This window comes from Zophobas morio, unplaced genomic scaffold (assembly GCF_036711695.1).
Source record: "Zophobas morio isolate AGI-343-1 ecotype UQ-CSIRO unplaced genomic scaffold, CSIRO_AGI_Zmor_V1 ptg000011l, whole genome shotgun sequence".
Taxonomy (NCBI): domain Eukaryota; kingdom Metazoa; phylum Arthropoda; class Insecta; order Coleoptera; family Tenebrionidae; genus Zophobas; species Zophobas morio.
Window position 1 is genome coordinate 14,072,947 of NW_026972116.1, and position 26,167 is coordinate 14,099,113.

Consider the following 26,167-nt stretch of genomic DNA (forward strand, 5'->3'; position numbering starts at 1 on the left):
TGAGAACCAATCTTTATATTTATTAAATGCAATTGTTTCAGTTTTTAAATATCGTACATTAAATTAATTGAAAGATGTCGATTTTTATATTTTATTTTTAATGACCTCAAAAGTTTCTTCACTAGATTAAAAATTGATCGAAAAATATTTCGACAGAACTTCTCTCGCTTCTGTGAAAATTATAAAATTTGATTTTGCAGGATTTTACATTTTCGTGATAACCTCTATGGGGTGAAAACAATATAGAAGGTACTAGTCACAGTGTGATAGAAAAAACGAAAGTTTCACCTTCTCAAAAAAGCCAGTTGGAAGGTCCAAAAAGATTTAACATTCTTAAAAAAAGACACTGGAGGCCGCCGAGATGGTTTCTTTAAAAAAGGACAGTTGGTACCCCCGAGAAGATTTCACATTAAAAAAAGAAATTTGGGCCTCCCGAGAAAGTTTTCCATTTTTAAAAAAGACAATTGGGACCCCCGAGAAGGTTTCACATTCTTAAAAATATAGATTTGGTGTCCCCGAGAAATTTTATATTAAAAGAAAAACAGGTGGGACCCCCTAGAAGGTTTCACATTAAAAAAAAGACATTTAGGGCTCTCGAGATGGTTTTATATTTTTAAAAAAGACGGTTGGAACCTCCAAGAAAGTTTCACATTCTTAAAAAAAGACATTTGGTGTCCCTGAGAAGGTTTTACATTTTTAGAAAAGGTAGTTGAGACCCCCGAGAAGGTTTCACATACATTATTGTATAATAGTTAAATCAAATAAACATAAAATTCTTTGAAATGACGTTATCAAATTGTTGGTGGGGATGAGTAGCAAAATTTTGGGTGGCATTTAACCATCTACATGATATTTCTAATATACCTACAAAATTTGACAACGATCTATGCATAAGTTTTGGAGATTACGGGTCAATAAAAATGGATACAAACACCAGACAGGCAGACAGACAGACAGACAGACAGACGGAAACCGGAGACTACTTTTTTCGTACTCTAGGGGTCATGAAACGTCGAGAAAATATAAAAGTAGCCATTCATCCGATGGATTCGATTACTATCCTACCTTAGCTTACGCTCGAGAAGTAAAAAGGCTTTGAAAATGTGTTTTTTGCTCTAAAGCTCGTTTATTTTTCACTCGTATATAATGTTTGTTTTATATCCATGATTTGACAAACGTAAAGCGGCATCTTACATCCGGGGCACAATGAGCGGGCATAAAGAGTTATTATGCCCTCTCATTATGCCCTATTTTGCTAAACCGAATTAAACAAAAATAGAAAAATGTATTGTTTATTTTTAACTACTTTTTTATTTTTTGACAATTTATTTAATAACGGAGATACAAATTACAATTTACAAACTTGCTATTCATACCAAACTTTTCAGGTAAACTTAAACCTTTTGCAGGTTCCTCTATTGGAATTATTTCTGCCTCTGCTTCCATTCTGCTAGCACCGAATAAAAATCTAGAATTATGTTCACTCATTCTCCAACTACCTTTAATGCATAAAACATTCGTATTTAAATATTTACAATCATCAAAAAATAACTTAGTTTACCTTCTGATGTAAATATCTGTTGCCGGAAGCGTCTTTTAGAAATTGCATGACTTGTTCGCCAGTCAAAACTCGTTTTTTTCCCACATAACCTTTTGGGTTTTTTACAAAAATATGTCAAACGATGATAATTAGAAATGTCTATGTTGTCGTTTACTCTTAAAGTTGTCTTGACCATCGAGTATTTTCACCATAACGAACTGGGTGAATGTTTTTCTGACTAAAAATGAAGAACACAGTTAAATAATTATTTTATAAACTAAATAACTCACCAATTCTTAGAAGTAAGCCATCATAACTGTCTCGCTGATACGATTTACAAAATTTTTAATCTTCCATTTAAGGAAAATTTTGTATTCTTTTTCATATATGGATCCTGATGTTCCAGGTAACACATTTTCATTGGTTTTTTGCACTTTCTTCGCAATGTTTTCTGGAATTTCACACTTTTCCTCATTCATTTTCGCGGTCGAAAATATACGTGTTGACACCGTGAATAGACGTCGTGTTTGCAATAAACATAGAATCTCCTTGACAACAAAATCAACGCCACGTAATTTTTTTTTACGAATTAATTATATAAATTAATGTCTTTTTAAGATTTTCTCGTGAAAAATAAAAGTTTGTATGCACCACGGGCACAACTTGATGTTTATAAATCTCGGGCAACTTACAAAATCTCGGGCCAGAGGCCCTCGATTTTGTAAACGTTGCCCTCGAATATAAACATCTTCTTTGTGCCCTTGGTACATAAATAACTATTTTACTGTCTGAAGAGGAAATAAAGTAGCATATTTTATCCCTAAAGATCAAAAACAATAACAGTAAAATTTCATTGGACATGACATGCATTTACAGGTTTTTTATATTTACATTTCTTAATGCAATTTATGGAATTACTCATGTTAAATATAGGTGAAACGTGTTCACCACCCATTAGAATGTTGTCTGCGGTTTGCAGTTTGTTGTTTCGTGAATACCAAAGTAACAATGGAGACGAAAATTTTCTGAGTAATTTTTAACATCTGTTTAAACACCACTTCACAAACATTTTGTAATGTGTTTCATAAATGCCATTTCAGGACTGGCTAATTTCACCTGTTCTCAACGCTTTTATGGTTCGTACAGTACAAGAACGTCGCTTTCCCGTTTCCGTTTGTCGGTCATCTGTCCTCTATCATCTCTCTGTTGGCCAAATAACACTACCGTTTAGATGGTTACACGCTAACTAAAATTTTTTGTTCATACCCCACCAATAATTTGATGACGTCTTCTTAAAATTTTACAAGCGAGAGTCTTCGATATTATAAGTCTTATATTGCTATACCTAAATGTCTAGAGTTTTTTTTTTTGAAAAAAAATCAAAATTGTACAAAAAAGTTTGCAAATTTATCTTAGAAAAAACTATAGTCAACTGTTCTGAAATCTCGTATATTGTAAGGTTATCGTAGACATCGTAAATCGTCAATCAAAATTTATCTGTTTATTCCTTCCACAAACTTGATGACGTTATCCCAAAATTTTTTGAAGTACATCCTCTCTAAAATGTCAAATCTCACTAATATCTCTCTAAAATGTGTAAAATATTGTGCATCTATACTATTTGTTACATTTGGCACACTTGAGCCCAAAAACTCAATTAACAACGGGTTCTAACCCGGAAAACGATCATGTATTGATTCCGACCGTGAAAGCCTCTGAAATTATGTACTATTTGTTACATATATATTTGTCATTACATCCATATTTTTACCCTGTGTGTGTAGATTTTTGCAAAAAAATTATAATTTTACAACATTTTACAATTTATCTTAGAAATTACTGAATCAATTGCTCTGAAATTTATCACATGTTTTGAGGTTATAATCAGTTTTATTGATCGTTAATCAAAATTTGACTATCCATTCCCCTTCAAAATTACATGGTACATAAATGTTATTAAAAATGGTAAAAATTCGTGCCAGACACTGATGTTTCCTACACGTTTCAGGACGCCAAAAGTGTGAAAAAATTCCCCGTTTCCGTCTGTCTGTCTGTCTGTTGTCTGTCATCTGTCGTCTGTGTAGGTTTTTCTTGGACACATAATTTCTGAAACTGCTAGATCCTTATCAAATTTTGTTTGTATTATCGTGTAGACTGTAAAACGCTAAGCAAAATTTGTCTGATCATCCCCACCAACAATTTGATGACCTCACTTCAAAATGTTACATGGTAAATGAGGAAAGAAACAACGTAACATCTCCAATATTTAACGAAAAGGTCAACGAAAATACCGACGTCAATGTAAGTGTGAGGGTGTCTTCAATTATACCTCAAAATATGCAGTGCCTTTATAATAAACTAAACAAGTTAGATGTTATTCTGTCAGAAGTGCAACCTCTTATATTGTTAGTGACAGAGCACTGGCAATCGCAAGAGCAGCTAAACTGTATTAAATTAAGTAACTATAAACTGTCGGCTAGTTTTTGTAGAGAAAAACAGAAGCATGGCGGTAGTGCGATTTTTGTTAAATCGGGCGTTCCTGTCAGGAATTTACCTTTATTTCAAATGCGATCAATTACAAATACTGTTGAATGTTGCGCCATAGAACTTTTGCAATATAGTCTAGTAGTAGTAGTTCTATACAGACCGCCTAAAGGCGAATTTATTAGTTTTCTTAATTTTTTATACGAGGTTTTAGGTACTGTTTCAATCAAAAAGAATATAATCCTAGCAGGCGATTTCAATGTAGACCTTTTTGAAAACTCCAGTCAGAAAAATGATCTTCTAAGCCTGCTTAATACCTTCAACATTATACCTACAATTTTTGACGGTACTAGGTGTATGCAATATAGTGAGACTTGCGTCGATAATATTTATGTTAGGATCTCCTTGGGTAACGGTAAAACTTATAATTCATATGTACGAGATTGGTGTGTATCAGATCATAAAGCACAGCAAATTGATTTGGAGTTCACTGATTCAAAAGAGGTGACCTTCACTTATAAACTGGTTAGAAATTTTTCTAAGAACAATATTCAAACATTTCAAGAACGCCTTAAAGCAGAAGAATGGTTACCAATTTTAACAGAACTAAATGCTGAAAACTCTTTTAACAAATTCATGTCATTACTTGATAAACACTTTGAAATAGCTTTTCCTTATAAACGGATTAGTAAAAAACCATATCAACCAAACAATAAATGGTTAAGTTCTGAAATTCTTGAATTTAAACGTAGAGTATCACTTCTTGCTGATTTAAGTAGGCAGTATCCAGTCTTTAAGGACAGCTACAAAAAAATCAACCAAGAGTACCAGGATCTTATCACAAAAAGTAAACAGACATATAACGAATATCGAGTAAACAACAGCTCTAATAAAAATAAAATAATGTGGTCCCTGGTTAAGGAATATACTGAAGACAAAAACGAAAGCTCTAAAATTGAAATCTATGAAAATGGCATCAGACTTAGTGATAAAGAATCTGCTAATCGTTTCAATAAATATTTTTCACAAATTGCAAATCAAACAGTTAAATCACTAAATAATCATATAAATATGAGATTTGACCCTGCTATAAATATTGAGTCAGTAAGAGATTCTGTTTATTTTTTGCCTGTGTCACCACCAGAAATTATAAGTTTAATTTCTAAACTAAAAAATAGTAATGCATGTGGTGAAGACAGCATCTCTAACAATCTATTGAAAAAGGTGGCATGTCTAATAGCGGAACCACTTTGTCACGTCATTAATTTATCTTTGGAACAGGGACACTTTCCGACAGGTCTCAAAAAAGCTTTGGTAAAACCTCTATTTAAAAAAGGTGATTGTAAATCGGTTGAAAACTATAGACCTATCAGTCTATTATCAAGTATCTCAAAAATATTTGAAAATATAGTAAATAAATATTTAATTGATTTTTTAATGAAACATAAAATATTAGACAAAGCACAGCACGGCTTCACCAAAGGTCGTGGTTTGGATAGTGCCCTCGCTGATTATCTAGCCAACGTTTATTGTCATGTTGATAAAAAAATAACAACTTTAGGACTTTTTATTGATTTTACCAAGGCCTTTGATTGCGTCCACCACTCAATTTTATTACAAAAATTACAACGTTATGGTATTAGAGGTAAAGCATATGAGTGGGTTGCATATTACCTTAACAACAGAACACAAAAAGTAATAGTAAATGGCACATCTTCTGAAGCTACATCCATTGATATCGGGGTTCCGCAAGGGTCCATTTTGGGCCCGACTTTATTTATCATCTATGTGAATGATTTGCCATCTTACTTAAGAAAAAAATGTAACGTAATGCAAATGTCTTACGCAGATGACACTAACTTTGTACTTACAGGTGCTGACGCTGAAGAAAAAGTAAAGATAATTTATTCAAATTTGTGTGAGTGGGTTGATACTAATAAGTTATGTATAAATGAAGACAAAACATCGCTTATCACCTTTTTCAATGGAAAATCCAACTTTAACGATGATGTATTGCTCAATAATCAAAATATGAAGCTCTCACAGACTGTAAAATTACTAGGATTGACACTAGACAGTCAAATGACGTGGACGTATTATTTAGAAAATCTATGCAAAAGATTAGCAACTGTTTGTTATGCTTTGCGTAACCTAGTGCGACAATGCAATTTGAATACGGTTATGATATTCTATTTCGGGTGCTTTCAAAGTATTTTGCAATACGGAATCGTGCACTGGGGTCTTTCTTCTAAAGCCCAAAGGGCCTTTGTTATTCAAAAATGGGCCATTAGAATTATTACTGGTTTGAAAAGAAGGGAGTCTTGCAGGAAAGCCTTCAAAGAACTTAGGATTTTAACATTACCAAGTCTGTATATTTATAATGTTGTTTGCTATGCTTTCCAAAACGTACAAGTTTTACAAGGTAGTAGAAACTCATACACCTATAATACTCGACACAAGGACCACTTGCTACCTAGACAACATAATACGACATATTTCCAGAAAGGTCTTCAATATAATTCTTGTAGAATGTTTAATAAATTACCGACTGATATAAAAGAGGTAAATAATATTTTAAAGTTTAAAGCTAAAGTTAAATCGTACCTGCTGGGATTAAATTGTTATTGTATAAGCGATTTTCTTGCTGCTTAGTAAAGCTTTCTTGTTCATTTGTGTTTGTTGTTACTATTTCTGTTTGATACAATAGTATTGTTACTGTTAATGTCTAAATTTCTTGTTTATTGACGTAACTGTAAGTCATTTACATAACAATGTACATGATTTATTAAGTTGTAAATAAATATTATTATTATTATTATTATTATTATTATGCTATTGAAATTTTATAAAATAACATACTTTTGTAATTGAGGTTTATGAATCCGCCTTGATTCTTTACTCTAGGCATTCAGATTTTTGCTAAAAATCTAAATTCCACCAGCACATTTTATACCAGTTTAGGCCGTGTTGTGACTGGTACTGTATATACATATTAGTTAATGTTAGTATTGCACGTGTACTGCGTGTGTCGGACTTGGCATACGTGTCCTTGCTGAAATGTTCGGAACATTTTCCATGGCGAAAATTCACTAGAAATAAGCACAGCCTTGCCCTTTATCATTTCATTCAATAATATCATTAATATTTTTGGAGCAATTGTTTGACCGATCACCCGATTTCTCCGTACTCCGTGCCAGACCAAATAATAAATATAAAGTCAACAGAGTGAGAAAATATTAATGAATTCAGACAAATAAACTCTACAAGAATCTAAAAAATGCAAATATTAATACTTTTACTTCCCAACCGTAAACTACCTTATGTATAGAAGTTTTTCAAAGAAGTGAGATATGTTCGAGAAGTGCTGCCGAAATATTGAATTTGTTGGACTCTACTTCAGAGGAAAACGAAGTTCTGTCTGTCTGTAATAACATGAGACCATTTTTGTTTAAGTAATCTGAAGTGCTCTTTACTCTCTCGCTTCGCTCGGGCATAAATTTCATACTCGGCGTTAAAATAATCATTTTAGTCTCATGCAGTAATAGTAAACATTGCCACGCTCAAGATTATATTTCATATTTACTGGATGTATTCATTTTTATTTTGCCGTTTCCACAATATTGCGATGTTTAATATTATCTTCTTCTATTTATTTATTAAAGATTATTATTATTGGAGATACTCCATGTACAAGGGAATTCTCTTCATAAACTCCGACTGTCTCTTGAACTGTTCGACTCGGATGCATGAATAATCAATGAGGAGATGAGCGGGTGTTGGAAAAAATCCCATTTTATGTGTAGCGTCAACATGCACAGACTTGGTTACATACCCTCTCAACCATAAAAACTCTTTGTACACCTTTCTGATTCGTAAAATAGAGCCCAATAAAATAGGTTGTTAAGACCCGTAACGAAACTTATTGATGACAACGATTTTTATCGGGGTTACTCCCTATGTGGCTACTGACCGGATTTTTAACACTAACAGATAGAGAACGCGTACTCAACTTCGGTCATTAAAGGTCACAATATTTTTATTTCCTGTTGCAAAATCTGCAACGATTCGTGAAAAATTACTTATTAGTCATTTCCGTAGGGATTTCCTCATAGTTGAGACGCATTTAGTGTGCTTTGTTATAAAAATGGTAGGGAAGTACAAAAATGTTGTTTGTGTAATTAGGTGATTATAAAATGCTGCCAGGAATGCTATTGTCCTCTTATTTACATTCTTAAACTACATGTACACATTAATTGCTAAATCGAAAGGATGTGTGTGGAGACATGTGATTGTGAGAAAAACGCTGTCTTTATTAAGAATTATGATTAGTCTCAGGGAAAACTTTAACATGACTTTTGTGAAAACCGTCATTCGTGCTAAAGGCGGGATTTACTTATCCTTTTTAATCATGATCATGGATTCCCTTTAATTTCTGAAATAGCAGTGACATTTACTTGAACTTATAACCTGTAGCCCCAAGTTCGAATCAAATACGAATGCCATCCACTCTCCACTTTACGTAATCCTTGTTTTCTTTAGGCGCCTGAAACGTTGTCCTTGACTTTTTAATAATCTTTATTTTGGTATTGATTTAGTTTTTAATAATAGTAAACGATATTAAATGGTAACGGGGCTAAATGAAGGAGAGACGATTTAAAACTTTTGCAGGATAGTAGAACTGCGTTAAACGTATTAGTGTTGCGTGGTGTTTTAAAACAATTATTACAATCCACTAAAAAAGCGAAAAAAATTCGAATGTAGGTGCCTGAGGTCAGAGACTTTATTCGGTCGGCTTTCCCTGATGTCTTATTAGCATTATTTTTTACGAATTAATTTTTGCTTCTATTCCATTGACCAGACCACACACCGTTCTAATAATACACATGTACATACCATCTTTTGAACTGTAGCTTCTCAATATGCTCCTATTGTGCTTTAATTGATGCCTACCTGACATCATTTCTTTATGATCTGATATTAACAAAATAAAAAGACAGTATAGAGTATGTATTTATTTCCAACGAAAATTTTGACAGTTTTTATTTTTCGCTCTCTTCGTGGTTCGCCGGGTTTTGTTCCTCGTTGAATGGATCTCCCAGAATCTGAAACAAAGATTTCTTTTATTAAGGTTCGTTTATTTCAAATAAATTAAGGGTGTGTGTTTATGTTTTTTCTAATACACATTATTCAAGAAAAGTTACTTTGATGTAGCTTCGAAATTTTTAGTGTAAATGGTCTTAAAGTCATTAATGTCCCCATGGGCCAAAAAAATCAGAAAGGATTTCAGCCTCGAAAGTACTGACTGAGAATTTTTTCTCATATGTCGTAATTTAAAAATTTTTTTTGGAAGTAACAAAATTTGCTTAGTGTTTTTTATCACTTTACGATCATTTTAAAAATACGTACTAGGTAGTTTTCAAAATAATCATTTCTATAGTTGCTAACAGATAGATAGGCAGATGACAGACAGACAGATAGACAGACAGATAGAGAGACGGAAATGGAATCATTAAAATGATTGTATTATAATACTTTAGCTTACGTTCAGAAGTAAAAAATGAATAATTTTAACAACATTGTGGGTAACGACCCTTGAAATGACAAATGTTGAAAATATTTAATACAAATCTTATCAAATCAGTTATGCCATTGTATTATGAGTATCATAAAAAGTTTAAGTGCAAATTTTATATCTTTCAGTGCGTATGGCTATTAAATTACACTAGAAACTGCTAAGAATTTAAATTTAATTTGAGAGCGGTTTTTAGGAAAAGAAAACAATAAAAGTTCATTTTATAAAGAGATTCGTTTCCATTTTTTACTTCCTGAGCGTTAGCTAAGGAAGTATTGTAATCGAGTCCCTATATTTTTTTGTATATTATGTATTGATAAATTCAAAAAATTTTTATCCTATTTTAAAGAACTTGGTGTGAATAAAGTTCGCAAGTAAAAAGGTGATGTAAGTATACTCAAAAAGTTATTTTTTAATTCACTACACTTGTATTGGATTTTTTCTATTTATTCTGTGAAATTAAAGGAGGTACATACAATAATTGTGTAAATAGACGCTAAATGAAAGTCATGCCAGGGAAGTCCTTTTAAAATTTTGGTTTTTGTAATGTCAAAACTTTACATTCGTATTTCCAAAAAAAAAACATTGGTCGCAGGTTATTTTGCAGAACTTCCTTTGCCCCTGAACTACAGTAAAACATAATGTATGTAACGTTAAAATAAACGTAAAGAAGCGTGCTGCGCGTAGGTTTCAAATGAGTTTACCTTTAACAAAATTTTTGGAAAGACTCATATATCACTTTGGATAGGTGCAGTGTAATGATAACAGTATTCTATTGTCAAATTTTCGGGAAAATGGAGTGAGCCGTTCCCGATTTAATCAATAAAATAAGTATATTGATTCATTCATAAATTTTTATGAGTCACCCTGTATAAGAAATTTAAAAACTTTTATTGCACTGTTAAATCACAAGTATGTACTCATCATATTTTGCACATTTTGGATAGGATTTATTCGGCAAAAAATTTTGAGAGCACGTCATCAACTATTATTCGAGAGGATAAACAGATATATTTTGACTAAAAATTTGCCATGGTTACGATAAGTTTAAAACGCAAGATTTCAAAGCATTCGATTGTGCAGTTCCTGATTTAATCAATAAAATAAATTGACTCTTTGATTAATTTTTTAAGTAATTCTGTATAAGTAATTCTAAAAATTATGAGTGCGTTGATAAACACAAGTACAATATTTTGCATATTTCAGGGGGATTAGATTTTTGAGACGACGTCATCAATTTTTTGGAAAGGGATAAACGAATACATTTTGCTTAACGATTTACGGTGATTATGATTGCAGTTTCAAAGTTAAATTACAAAATATTGTTATACTATTTTGATTGTTTTTCCAAAAATCTGGATGTCTAGAGTGAAAACTCAACACGGATTCACACGGGCAAGTGCAGGAGTATCTTATTTTATAAAATTTTAAAAATCTTACTATTATAAATTTTGAAGATGACGTCATCCCATGGCTGTTGGGGATGACTAGCCAAATTTTAGTTAGCGTTTAACCATCTCCACAGTATATTCCTAATATACATACAAAATTTGACAACAAACGGTCCGGTAATTTCGAAGTTTACGTGTCTAATAAAAATGGAAACAGACGCCAGACAGACAGACAGACAGACATGGAAATGGAAGACCACTTTTTTCCTAGTTTAGAAGTCATAACACATTGAGAAAATATGAAAGTGGCAATTCGCCCGATGAACTCGATTACTATACTTTCTTACTTTTACGCTTGGGAAGTAAAAAATAAAAACAAAATAAAATAAAAGTACAGGAGCATCTATGTATTAAAAAATAAATAAAATTTTGTCAACCCTGCTACTATGCCGTCCAACGTCTTTTGATCACGTTATCAAATTTTGGTGGATACAAAAATAACCAAGGAAGAATTCACTGCAGTACGTTAACTGTTCTAGATCTGTTTAATGTTATATGTAATATGCACTGTTTAAAGTATAGTTAGTGTAACAATTTGTACCTTCCAAGCGTGAACCAGGGTCCTTCCGACAAACGTCTGTTTTCATGTTTTTTTGAAGTTTCATGATTCCTAAAGTATAAAAAATAAATCTCTCGTTTCCGTTTATCTGTTATGTTGTTTGTAGTCTGTTGACGATTTTATTAGGCAGATAATCTCCCAGACTACTATACTAATTGTTATGAAATTTTACATGATCATTTCCTGTGGTTTGTGAATCTGCCTTGATTTTTTACCTTGCACATCTATATTTTTGAAAAAAAAATTACATTGCACACGTTTTAAGGTTATGATGGTTTAATAAGATTTTAATCACAATTTGTCTATTTCTACTTGTGGTTTATCAATGTATTAAAAATTTTTAGAATTACATATACATGCTGATTCAAAAAATTAATGAATGGGTCAATTTATTTCATTAATTAAATCAAGAACGCCTCACCGCTTTTTCCAGAAAATTGGGAAGTTCAGTACTCTTACTATGTACGTATTACACTGTATCCGTCCCAATTGATGAGGAGTGTTCAATTCAAAAAGCCATCAACTTGGCGTTGCTCTTTGGATAAGAGAAAACCTAGCGAAAAGTCATGGGTTTTATTAAGCTATATTGTTGCATTACAGTAATTGATATTTCCACGTTGTCAGCTTCATCAGTTGAATTTTACGTTTACTGTAGACATACTTACCAATGTTTACAAAAAATCAAGCCCAATTTGATGGCTTTTTCAATTTAACATCCGATAAATCTAAAAAATTCATCATCCCAAAATTTTGTTATAAAAACTCACCTGAAATAGAGGCATAGCATGCTCTTTTACTTGTAATTTAAAATGCTAACTTATAAGGGTTAGCATAAAAAAATGGTCGAAGGACATTTCGACAGAACTTTTCTCACCTTTGAAATATTGTTCAACGTATCGTGCTTCTTCGAAAAAGTATACAGTTTGATTTTGTGACATTTTGTTGCTGTGGGTAATTAGACAATTATTGATGATGATTATCTGTCCAATAAAACTCGACGCAGACGACAGACCGACGGAAACGGTGGAGCACATTTTTCGTACTCTAGGGGTCATGAAACCTCGAGAAAATATGAATCGCTTGATGGATCCTGTTATAAAAATATGAACAAAGACAATCATGGATTTTTGAAAATTTGTCTTTGATACAGAATTTTTATCTTGTCAGATTATCATCAGTCTGAGTCAAAGTTGAGTTGAGTTTTTTAATTAAACCTGAATAAAATTAGTTCCTCGGTTTAGTCTACAGTTTGAACTCACTTTTACAGTCACATATTTTTTACAAACGAAAATTTATATTGATCAAATAAATAGCCTAGGTCATAAAGTTAATTTTGGTTCCACTATGCATACAATTTTAATGATATTGTTTTCGTCATTGTCGACATTTGTGTTCTAAAAATATTTCAATTTTTTTCTACGATAACGTAGGTTTAACGTTTGTGATAACATTTCACAAGTGTACCAAATACCCTTCCAGTTACGAATAAACGCTTTTTACGTAAGTATAAGATGATGACGTTAAAGTTACAGTTACAGGCAATCAAGCACGTGCTATGCACAGTAATTACTGATTATTCAGTGTGACAGATAAATTTGAAAAAAAACCTCACGGTGGTGAGTTTTGGCAAAATCTTGGTACTTATTTGCATAGCAGGAAAAGGATAAAGGATAAAATTAATTTAATTGTGTTCTAATCTCTATGTACCTAAATCCGCGGTCAGTCTGTATGTACTACGTGTGCGCCCGTATGTGTATATAAACATATTTACGGCTACAGAAGTTTTTTCTTGGAAACGACCTGTAGCAGTAACCTTCTAATATGAATGCTTAGACAAACACTTTTAGCGGTTTAGGAGCAGTACAGTGGACAGCCGGTGTTGTGTACTTAGCCACCATCACTGTTTGCTCTCGACATTCCTCAGTCTTGGCCACTACGTTCATTCTCAAACGTTATCATCAAACAAAAACATCCAGATTTAGGACTATTTGAGCCGAATGAATGAATTACATCATCTAATAAGTCAGCGTGTTTGTTTACGCTATGCTGGCGACTGTTTTCGTTCGCGCAGCCATCCATCATCAAGTTTCCAATACGCACCTGAAAAATCGCTTCCGATAAGTCAGCCGAATGCGGAAGGAGTTGTTTGTGGCGCTGCACTCATAACAATGCGATTGGAAATAATGACTTTTTAAAGTTATGTAATAAAACCATTTGTTTCCTAGTCTAGACATGGCGCTTCTTTCAGCCAAGTCAATGACCACAAGATGCCGGTCACCTGAAAGTCGCAAACACCGGCCCATACTTCAATAAAGTTCGCACGAGGCGCCACGGCGACGAGCTCGCAATTTCGGTTATACAACTTTTGTTAGTTTTGCTTACTTCTAACTTGTTTCTTTCTGTACTTCGCGTCATGCTTATTTTTCCTCACGGAAGAAAGAATAAATTTCACGTTTTCTGGAGAATTTTGTTTATTGCCCTGTTATTGTAAGCTCGATTTACCGAAGCTATTGTCCTGCACTTTCCGCGACGTGAAAAGGGGTGGGACAGTTAAATCGCCCACTGCTAACACAGTTGCGCTTTTAACGATTAGATTATAGACTTCCAGGTTGACAGTTAACCCACATCTGTAGAATATTTATTGAAAGCTTACTCAGATCTGCTTTGGAAGTTACCGAGCACAAACTGTTCCTGCTGCATTTAACACTAGCTTACCTACATTACTCTGAATGGAGACTGATGCTTAAGCGGGTAATTAAGTCGTCTAAATGGAAGTAAATATGCAGTTATAAGAAATATTTACAGTAGCTCATGAAGTAAATTAACTTCAGTACTTCCTTTCAGTTCAATTTTAATAGAATGGCACTTCAAACCGAACCAATCAATGGCTTGTCAACTCACTGTAATTATTCATTAATTAATAAACTAACATTTGAAGTTAATACGGTGCATTAATAGTCTGCTATAACGCCTTCTTGGTCTCTCTTTGAAAATTTCGTAGTTCAACACATCGTCCACATTTTTAGTGTATTGGCATAACAAATTAAGAATCAAATAATAATAAATAAAAATAATATTTTTTTCTTTAATTTAATTCTCATTATACTACTAAGTACATTCTCTAACATTGTTTCATGAAACCACCTAGAGCGTGTGCCGGAATAGTTATTATTACGGGTTAGTCATAACAAAACACAGAAAGTAATCAAATATATTACTAAAAACAGTTAAAACCCTTCGTAAACTTGAATAATATGACATTTCTAACGTTCATTTATAAATTAAAATCACACTTTTAGAAAAATTATTACGTCTTGAATTTCAGGGTTTTTCTTCAGATACGATCTGGAACACTGCAGGGATCAGTTGTGCAGCATCCTCTTTTTGTGTGGTATCTTAACGACATTATTAATATTCTATATTAATGTCAAACTGCCTTAAAATGTACTCCGTCATTTTCAAGTCATATTGATCAAGTTGCTTCACAAAAGTCTGGGATTTATTATGCGCATTCGTATGTACTGAATTAGAGTACACGTCGATCTCGTATAACATCAATAGTTCTATCGAGTCTAGAAAAAAATCAGGGACATTTTTTGAAGTTTATTAGTTTGGTTATTGATGGCTCTTATTAACTACTATCATTATTTATTTTTGTTTGTCCCCAAGTTGATGCCATGAGACGATTCCCTGAATTATAACAATCGATTTCAAATATTCGTGAACTTTGTCTTCATAAAAAAGATCGTTTGTAATTACACGTTACAAAAAGTAATTTAGTTCTGTGCAACAACATGAGGAGCATTACGTGTTTAATTGTAATTGGGTGACAAATTTAATTGTCACGTAAGAGTAATTACATAACAATTTTCTGACACTCTAATATTAACTATTTTTTCTAGCCACATCAACTATTAAGTTTATCAGATTGCTGTTGGCTGAAAATCCTTTTTAAAGTTATGGCCCTTTTTGGAATGTTTCCATCTCTTGAAATCACCATTGCCAGAACTATCTCGACCCGATCTTTTCATTTATATGTTCGGGTTGAGGATTTAATCTGCCACCTCCGTTTTTTAAGAAATAATTTTGAAACATAGTTCCAATTTTTTCTTTAAAGTTTGTATTTGCTTAATACTAAAAAGTGTGTGGCAAGTGCAAAACTAACTATGGCAGCTTACTTCGGTGAATAATTTGTTTAAAACAAGCAGCTTAATGAACTTTTTGTTTGTGAACTAATTGAACTGGTTTAGAATTTGACCTAATTTCTGCACTGAAAAATGAATGAATAAGATGCTGACATATCTTGAGCTGACACAGACATGGTCTTTGAAAGCAAGTAGGTTCTTTTTACACAAGTTTGCGTGCGCTACTTAAGCCGTATTTTAATAACATAATTTCTAAGTTAAAATAACTACGAAATTTTGCTTAGTTAAAATTGCACTTTAATGATGAACTAGCTGAGCTGTTTTTATGTTACAACTTATAATAATTTTTAAACGGTCTAAAACATAAGTATCGATATATAGTTTTTATTACATATATGCTATTAAGCGTGTGTAAAGTAACCGAACCATGAACAACATACTTCTGAATATTGATTTATTAGAGACTGAGGCACGCAAGAAATGGGGAGAATATGAAAGACGCTGTTACTTGTGAGTTTGCCTTAATACTAGTTTTTGAAGAAAAATAACGATTAATTTTTTAACATTTTATGTTTGGTAAAAAATTGGTCGAAAGTTGATTCGACACAACTTCTCTCGGTCCTGAATTACAATGAAACATATCCAGCATTTTCGAAGAATTGTAAAATTGTTTGCAAGATTTGAAGGCATTCGGTTTTCTAGTTCTTGATTTAATCAATAAAACAAATGGAGTCATTAATTTTTTTGGCATCACCCTGATAAGCAAATTGAAAAAATATGAATGCAAAAGTGTGCGATATACTTTATTGAACGATAAAAAAGCAAAATATTAATGAGAAACGATACTGCAAACAAAATATAGACGCCAGCTCTTTGTGCAGGTGGCTGCCTGGCTGCAAGTCATAAATTAGTGGAACCCCCGGAAGTGGCCAATTTTGCATTTTGCACAATCTCGAGATCATATGTGTCAACAAACGGTAAGTCGAAGACGAAATCATATTTTTGTAATAACCAAATTAAAAACAAATACATTTTATTTTCCCTTAAATTTAGACCAGAAGAGGTCCCTTAACTTCGGTGGAAATTGTACAATATCTTTACAGCACATTATCAACGGAAATAGTGCTATCTGAGCAATATGCGTAGTGTTTAAAATGTTGATGTTTATACATCGGAAGAATGTCACGTAGACATTTGTTTGATGTGAATGAGTTCATCGCCTCAAAACAGATGACTAAAATTATTCATAAGCCTCAATTGAACAAAATATTCTGAATGTTATTATTAGAATTCTTACTTTATCATTATTTTATTGTTATAAAGACCAGCGTATTCTCACATTTTCGAGAAAATGGGGTGGCTCGTTCTTAATTTGATCAACTGATTATCTTTTTCAGTCAAGCATTCGGTTTTGCAGATTCAAAATTGTATTGCAAAATGTTTTATAATTTTGATTTTTTTTTTCAAAAATCTAGACGTCTCGGAGTCATAAACTACATGTGTAGGACTATATTATTTTATACAATTTAAAACCCATTTAATATGTACAATTGTGAAGTGACATCATCACATTATTGGTGCGGATGATTAGACAAATTTTGGTTAGCGTTTTACCATCTACATGATATCAATTCCTAATATAACTACAAAATTTGACAACAATTGGACCTGTATTTTCGGAGATTATCTGTCTAATAAAAATCCGGGACGGCAGACAGACGGATAGACGGATAGACAGACGGACAGACAGACGGACAGACAGACGGACAGACAGAAGACCTATTTTTTTATATTCTAGGGGCATGAAGTGTCGAGAAAATATGAAAGTAGCCATTCCTAGGCTGGATCCTGTACACTACTTCCTTAGCTTACATTCGAGAAGTTGAAAATTATGTATAGATACAACATAAAGAAGTTGAAAAGCTCGGTTCTTTTTTACGAAAACTAAAAAATATCTTACTTATTTTCTGGATCAAATTTTAGCATTACAGCCTAACTATTTAAAAGTTCTTTTAAAAAATTGGTCCAAATTTATTTAGATAGAACCTCCCTCGCCTCTGAAGCGCAGTATGTTTGTACAACATATACAATTTTGCTGAAAAATGATTTTTACGATATAAATTAAAATACTAGTCATAATAGTGTTAAAATAAATGTAAAGAAGCACGCCATGCACATGTTTGAAGTGAGTTTTTCCGTTGCAAAATTTTGTGATGACGTCATCAATATTTAAGTAAAAACACGTATACAAGTTTTGATAGGCGCAATATAATACTGATAAAAATACGCACGTATTTTCAAATTTTTTGAAAAGTGGGATGAACCGTTCGTTATGCATGAATAGTTTGGAGTCACCGTGTCTGCAAATTTAATTAAGGTGTCATTCTTTGAAAAATTATAAAATTGGATTTTGGGAAATTCTGTTTTTTTATAATCTCAGTAAGTTTAAAAAATATAGGGAATACTAGTTAGGTATAATGTATAAGGTTATTCAATTTGGATTTAGTGAAAATTTGGATGCCAAGGGGAAACACTCAAGGCGCATTCATAACCCAGATGTACAAGAGCATGTTTTTTTATATAAAATTTAAGTGCTACTTGTTATGAAAAAATTGAGGTGACGTCATTAAAGTGTTGGTGGGGATGATTCGGCAAATTTGGTTGGCATTTTACCATTTATACGATATTCCTAACCTATCTACATATAAAATTTGACAACAATTGGTCGAATATTTGGGAGATTAACTGTCTGGTAAATCGACATAGACAGACATGCAAACGGAAACGGGAGACGTATTTTTCAGCCAATCGTCGATTGAATCCTACTACAGTAGGGTAATAGTACGCTCAGGAAATAAAAATCTTTTGTAAATATAATACAATGGAATGTAATGAACGAAAATTTAATCGATGACAAAGAACCGACAATATGGAATGGTACAACCTTAATTAATGCTTTCCAACAACTCTGTCAAACGTCATTTATACGCCATAGCCTGGATTAATAAAACACATGCATTTTTTCCTACGTTTACTCCTATCAAAAAAACAACGCCAACTTGGTGCCTTTTTTAATTGAACACCTTAATATTATTATTTGGGCCGGAAAACATTATCTTTTATTATTCTTCAGAATTGCAAAACTCAAATTTAACCAACTTGAAAATTCCTACAAACAACTTTGTTATTTTTTCTATAAAATCAAATATCTTTGTTGATGTCTAGGATAATTATTATTGTTTGAAAAACTAATTCTGAACAACAATTATTAAGAACTAGCTCATCTCGTTTCCCAAATTGTTGCCATGCACTATATTGGAAAAATTCATCTAAGGATAAAACTGAAATGCTTTATCTTAGTCGTACTGATTACGCTAAACGCTGTACTGAACTCGAGTATTTGTAGTTTCAACAAATTCATCGTTAGCAATGTTGATAAACTTTCTAGTGGCCATTTCTGAAAAACTGTAGAATTTCGTTTTATCAACACTCAATTTTAACTATTTTTCAGTGAAATCATTGAAAAGAGTATTCGGAATTTCAAAACGCGCAATTTCGTCAAATTCGAACTTCTATCACTCTATGTAATGTTGGTGTAATGCAGCTGCTCCAGAATATTTCACTGTTGTTGTTAACTATTTATTGGAAGTGAATAGACTGACATGGTGCTTGAATCATAAACTGGAAACGTCAGCGAAAATGTGTAAAGAAAATTACTGGAAACTTCCTCATCACTTTATTTCTTCTGTATCTGCATGAATATTGGTATTTCTGATATTTTTGGTTAGACCGTCTACCCCATAAATTATTACGTGGAAGTAATAAATCTAATTTGTTTATTGTTCAATAACAGAAATCTCTGTTGAAGTGTTACATTGAAAGCAGTAATTGATCAGCGTGAAATAAATACATAAATAATTTATAATACTAATTTCAATTTTCAATATAAATGAATACACGTTTAAACTTTGTATGAACCTTTTTTTACGTATCCGAGCCAGGATAGATTTATTTCCACCATTAAATTACCTGAAAGCTGAAAAACAAGTCTTTCTAATGAAAGTACGACACATTGCAATTATCAGCCAAGAGCCACTTCTACTAATTTCTTTCTGATATTTATAGCTGCCTACATTTCTACTTTTATTAAACTTTGAAAAGATTCAGACTGAAGTTGAATATTTTCCCTACTAATGATTTCTGGGACTTGTAACCAATAGAACATCATTATCTATAATTGACAAGCGTTGCAATAAGAAGCTGCCTTTACCGAGAAGGAAAAGTTTCAATTTTCAGCAGTTTCCATGTCTAAAGTAGGGCTGCAAGACGAGTTGTATGCGGTCTAATGATTATATTTAATGACTCCGGGTATCGATGTCTGACCGTGGAGCGGCTTTTCCTCGCAGAGGCTTTTTCTCAGGGCCGTCCTACCTCGAAAACCTATAATTAAAGCTTTTTAAATCTGCCTGTATGAGTGTATATGAAATCATATCACGTACTAACACAATATCAATCAAGTTAAACGGTGTACCGTCTAACATTTGCCGTGAAAAGGTCGATTGAAATGCATTCGCCATGCCTCAAGAAATAAAATTGAAGCTCATGAATGTCGAGCTATTTGATATAATACCGTCAATAAATTAGATTTATCACCTTAATTAAACTTTTAAGATTTGATTCTCCTCACAGCAATTGTGTTGGAGTTCGTCAGGCACACTTACAAAAGGCATTTATATTTTATTTGATATCATTACGCACATCTAGTTGTAACTGGTTCTTAGATTATTTCATCGGTTGTTTGGTGTGTGTTTGATCAACTGCTTGATTTACGGAGATTGCAGACCTTGTGGTCACATTACTCACAACAGATGCTAATATGGATATAAACATATTTTAAAAATAAGTCGTTAGATTTATTTTTGTTCTGTAACAGATTTTGTAGCCCACTTTCGTCTGAAATTGGAAACATTTATTTGGGGCCTTTGTCCTTTTTTGTCTTTTTAATCCATTTGACGGTGAAACCTGCTCCGGTTCTCCGTGGTGGATGTGAGTGAACGCTCTTCCCAGGTTTATCGTCGCAAGATTAGTATTTGTTTAAGGGTTTAACATCATAGCCGTGTCGGCTCGATTATGTGCATTTCTGAGGCTAAGAACACGACTTTGCCGACTAAAGATAGTGAGCGCCTTTTGACACCCTCACGTCATGTTTAGTTACATGATAAATGGCGTTCTTCACAGACAATCCTTCAGCCATTCTCTCATTTAAGAAATATGTAATTAAATTCTGCCACTCAATCCAAAATTTTAATACGTGCCGACGGATGGAAGTGTTCGGCTTGTTACACCGAAAAAAGAGTTTGCTTAATTCGGCTGAAATTTGCGTGTTCCATTTATGCTGTTACGTAGAGCGTGAATTTGACGATAGGTCGCTGAATGTATATACGTCGTGCTGAAAACTAAGTAATGATGATGTATAGCCAACTGCAGACGCAAAAGTTATTGAATACTCTTTAGCAGTTTGTTTGTTTATACATTGCACACTTGTCGGACACATATTCTATAAATAAACTAATAGAAATCTAGGAAAGTTATATGACAATTATACGAAAAAGAAAAGGTGTAGCAAAAATGTAAAAAACACAAAGTCAAAATTCGAACTTTTATTAAAATCGAAGTAAAAATATAAAAATCATTTTACATAATATAAGTATTTTCAAGTGGAAATAGCTGAAGTAAATTTGTACGTCACGTTTCAACAATAATTAAGCTATGAAAGATATGAGACGTTGAATTTACTCAAAAAATGATAATTTTACCTTTTATCTGCTCTTAATTTGAGCATTTAAGAAAAATGATTAAGAATCCAAAGGACCACATATATCGACATTTCATATTTTGTTAATAACATAAAAATAAGTTCAAATTCAATTCGCACTTAAAACAAGTTGAAAAAAAAATTCTAGTTTTAAAGCCATGACGCCTGCATGTTTATTGTTTATCTTTCGGATAGATACTGTATTTAAGTTTTATTAAAACTGCTGGCAGAGCTTACGACAGAATACTATGATACTTTTTCAAAAATTTTCTTAAACTAATCCTCATTTTTCAGTGTATTAAAACTGAAATTAATAAATATGTTAAAAAATAGAAGTAAATAACGCTCTAAGACAAAGACGTTTATCAAATTATACAGGAGTTTACTAAGTATGCTCTAAAAATCAAGGGGTTATTCTTTGGTTATTTTTTTGTCCTTGAATGATTTTCGGAAAGACGTTTTGTTTCGAAGATGCGGCACGATAAAAATAAATACGAATCCCAAATACAGGCAGACGTTCAAAACATGACCATGTGGCTATATTTTGGACGTCTGCGCAATTTCTTGTGCACTTTACCATCAAAATATAAAATATTGTGACGAAAGAAACCCATACGCCGCCCCGGTACGACGCCTATGGGTTCTAGTATGTATGGCGATGATGACTCATCGCGGCTGGACGGCGTTCGCTAAAGAAAAGCCTGGAATCGGACGTCGCGACAGGTGTTTCAGAACAAGACTAGAAGTGGTGACGGAGATCTTCGAGAAGGACCGCGCGGCTGTGGGGGGCAGTTAGTGTTGTCAAGATATTCCAGTCGAGTCGGAATTATTCTGCACAAAATCGCTGTATAGTTAGTCGTGTAAATTGGAGTTACTGGGGAACAAAATTGTTGAGTTTTACCCACGCCGATTTTATTCATCGACCAACGTAACAATATTTTTCTTGTAAAATTTCTAATACAAATTTTGCTAGTAATTTTCTAAGAATCTTAAGTGTAATATGAATGAATAAAGTATTGTTTTTTTATCATCAAAACAAAGCATTTTTCTGAAAATCATTCAATAACAACAAATCTTAATTAACCCCAGAAATAAGTCCTGAATTTTTAACACATGTTGAGTAAACACCTTGTATACAATGTGACTTGAAATTGCTATATTTTAGTTTAACGTACTGTGTGTGTTTTGTTCTAAAGTTAACAACGTATATCCTTAATCTTTAAAGTAACTTTCTAATTCTTAAGTCTTTCTTTTTTACTTCCCGAGCACTGAGGAAATATTGTAATATTGATGAATTGTACATTCATCGGGTGAATGAGGACTTTTATGTTTTTTCGATATTTAACCCCTAGAATAAGAACAAATAATTGCTGTCAAATTTTAGATGTATGTTAAGAATAAAATCAAATGTTCATGCTATTTAAATTTATAATATAACACACTTCTATACTTGTGGTTTATGAATCCGTCTTGACTTTGTATCTTAGCATCAACATTTTCTGGAAGAAAATCAAAAGTCAGTAACAACATTTTCTGTTAATAATAATGTTCAGAGCGCAATGGTTGAGTTGATTCTGCGCGTGCTAATGACGTGAAGGTCAAGAGTTGGATTCCCTCATGGACCACTTTTTTTTCTTCCACTGTGACTGGTACTATCTATTTATTTTTTATTTTATCATAAACTAAGTAAAATTTCGCAAAATCAAATCTTATAATTTTTTGAAGAAGTTGAATTTGTTGGATTGTGCCTCAGGACCAAACCGAATTCTGACTAACGTAATCTTAGGCCAGTCCTTTCATTTTTAGTACCCACCATGGATTATTATACCAGGCTTTTATAAATGTTTCTAAGGGCGTAGTTCAAAAATCCCGTTTCGCTGAAATTATGCCTCATTATGACAGTTCTCACTTGTCATTAATGTCATTTGTAACCTGTAATTTAAAGTCATCGTTTTTATTGTTTTAACGTTTTTCAAGTGTGAATTTCAGTAATTCTCGGTGATCCAAGATATCCTCAGCAGTCAGAAGTTCCTGTTCATGAAATTGAACAATGGGTATTGACGAAAAGATTACAGAATAGTTTTGAAATTAAAAAGTTTAACCGCAATAAATTTGTTTATTTTATCCTATATTGTAACCATACCGATAACTCGTTGACAACGAGTTACGTTAAGGCATACTTTACATTACTAGTACTGTTATGAATTTTCATAACAACACTAGTGTTGTTATGAAATCATAATCTTCACTGACATTTTCCCTTCAGAGCTGTTGACATAAAAATTTTAAAAACTTACTAATTCCGAAGCGTCTGCTAATAGTAATTAATTTATCTATTGTGTATTTTTTTCTCAGGTCTTAAAGTTTACTACCTCTTTGAGATACCTGCCAGCTGTTTTTTTGCCTTTCAGCAACGGCCTTTTATTTTGGAAGTCATTCTCGCATTTACAAAATCAGAAACAATCGTTTTTTCAGTGTAAACAACTAATACCGTGGCTACCAGCGCAGGCATAGCTGACTGATTTTTCGTGCGCTTTGAACTTTGTCGTTAAATAACTATTTTGTTATAGTTTTAAATTGTGATTATAGGATAAAATAAAACGTGTTACGATGCACGTAACGTTATCTGGTTTTACATTACTCGGAAATTTTAAAGAACTCGGGGCTACCGCCCCTCGTTCTTCAAACATTCCTCGTAATGTAAAAACCCTAATAACGTTACTTGTATCGTAAACTACTATTCTTTCATTGTAATGAATTTGTTTTATTTTTTAATAAGATATGAAATATTTAGGCAACCAGTTATATAGATGTATGTGGTATTTGTCGTGAGTCCTTGGGCATTTAGTAAAGTCTAAAATTGAGAAGCGACACTTTTTCATGGCCAAGTTCGACCCTATAATTATTTATAGAAACCGTGTGCAACACTGATTCAGGTTTCGCTTTATTTTACTTGAATATGGTCTAGAGGTAAAATAAGACGGTTTCCTGGTCACGTTAATATAAAATTAAGATATGAAAAAAAAAAGTTTGATACATGTTTATTTTTTTTAATTATTTATATATTTTGAAATAGGAATAGGGTGAATTAATAAACTACAGGTAAAGGAGCATCAGATTTTGTATGTTTCAAGAGAGATTTCCTTAATACAATTGTGATGACGTCATCAACTTTTTAGTGGGGATAATTTTAATATGTACAATGTGGCACTAGTAACAATTGCATTACATGTCCAGAATCTCGGGAAAATATGGTAAAGGGTTGCAGATCTAATCAATAAAACCGATTCGTCCACTAGGTTTTTGAGACGTTTACTTAACAAAATTTTGATTAGATTTTTACCATCGCAATATTCTTAAAATAAAAAACTAACACTCTGTTTACAGACGTTCAATTAAATAGGAATATTTGATTGCGATTAAATTTTGATTTCGGCGTTAAAGTACCACGTGACCTACTCTACGCCAACCAGACGTCGTTAAACGGCTCGCTAAATACGTGATTAATTTAATCTCACTTAAAATTTTGTATAAACTAGCTTCTAGTCTCAGAACCAAGACAAAATTTGAATTTTTGTCATCAGTTGAACTGAACATTTAAATTGCAAAAAACAAGAAAGAAATTGAGGTTAATCGTGAACGCTGCAGCGGAAAGATGAAATATTAATTGCAGAAACTAATGTACCTTACAATAGAAACGTTAACGCCACCGATGGAATCAACGCCGCATGATTGTAATTATTTAATTTCAAATCTAATTTGAATTGTCAACAACGGGCATTGTCAGTTTGATGGTTTTTAGTCTATGCATGAACACGAAGCGTATACAGATGAAGTTCGTTAGGGTCCCTGACACACGTCTGTGACATTTAAATGTTGACAATAGATCAAAACTGCATTCGAATATTCAAGTATTTAGTTTCGTTAATTAACAAGCAAGAGGTTTAACGGTGATAACCACGACTAGGTTATTTAGTCTTCGTAAAGTGTAGATTCCAATTACGTAAAATCGATGAAGTGTTCGTTCGAATAGTAACAAAGCAACAACTAAATATAGCCTCTGTTCCTATTCATACAAACATCACAGAGACAAATACGCAGATAATTACTCTTAAATGCAAATTATTTTCGGAGTTTGCAGAAATCCGTCGAAAATTCTATTCTTTTAACTTTCACTGTTAATAGCCTCCATTTACATTTTACGCGAATGACAACTATATGATTCGCAGAAGCAAGAACCTGGTATTCGCTGCACATTTTTGTCTGTCAGGAGGAATTCCAAGAAAATGCATTTTTGAAATTCGTAGCGATTTAGAAATTGTGTCGATAGTGACAAGTTTCCTAAAAATTGTGAAAGAAAATTAGTGGAATATCAAATCGCTTTATTAATGCATCGGTATTTGGGGAATTTTAGCCAATTACCGAGATCAGATGTTCGAGAAATCGGGCAGTGTTTCAAGAGACGTCATTGTAGCCACCTACGCCTGACCCCAGGTCAGGTGAGTTATACACCGCAAGTTCGGCATCAGTTCTTTTGATCAAGTACAATGTTGACCGCCATCCTGAACAGCTCGTAAAAAGGAGCTGTTAAAATTCGATCG

The 26,167-nt window shown here is 32.8% G+C and overlaps 1 protein-coding gene and 1 long non-coding RNA gene across 2 annotated transcripts in view; one reads left to right on the forward strand and one right to left on the reverse strand.

Annotated features, from left to right (window-relative positions):
- The window catches only part of LOC135127340 (uncharacterized), a 126,755-nt gene that overhangs the window by 29,889 nt on the left and 70,699 nt on the right, over positions 1–26,167 (forward strand). The gene's annotated exons all lie outside the window — the stretch shown is intronic.
- Positions 9,022–26,167, reverse strand: part of LOC135127013 (uncharacterized) — a 48,470-nt gene continuing 31,324 nt past the window's right edge. Inside the window, exon 3 of the long non-coding RNA XR_010280161.1 lies at positions 9,022–9,126. This is a non-coding gene — a long non-coding RNA (uncharacterized LOC135127013). The remainder of the gene's footprint in view (positions 9,127–26,167) is intronic.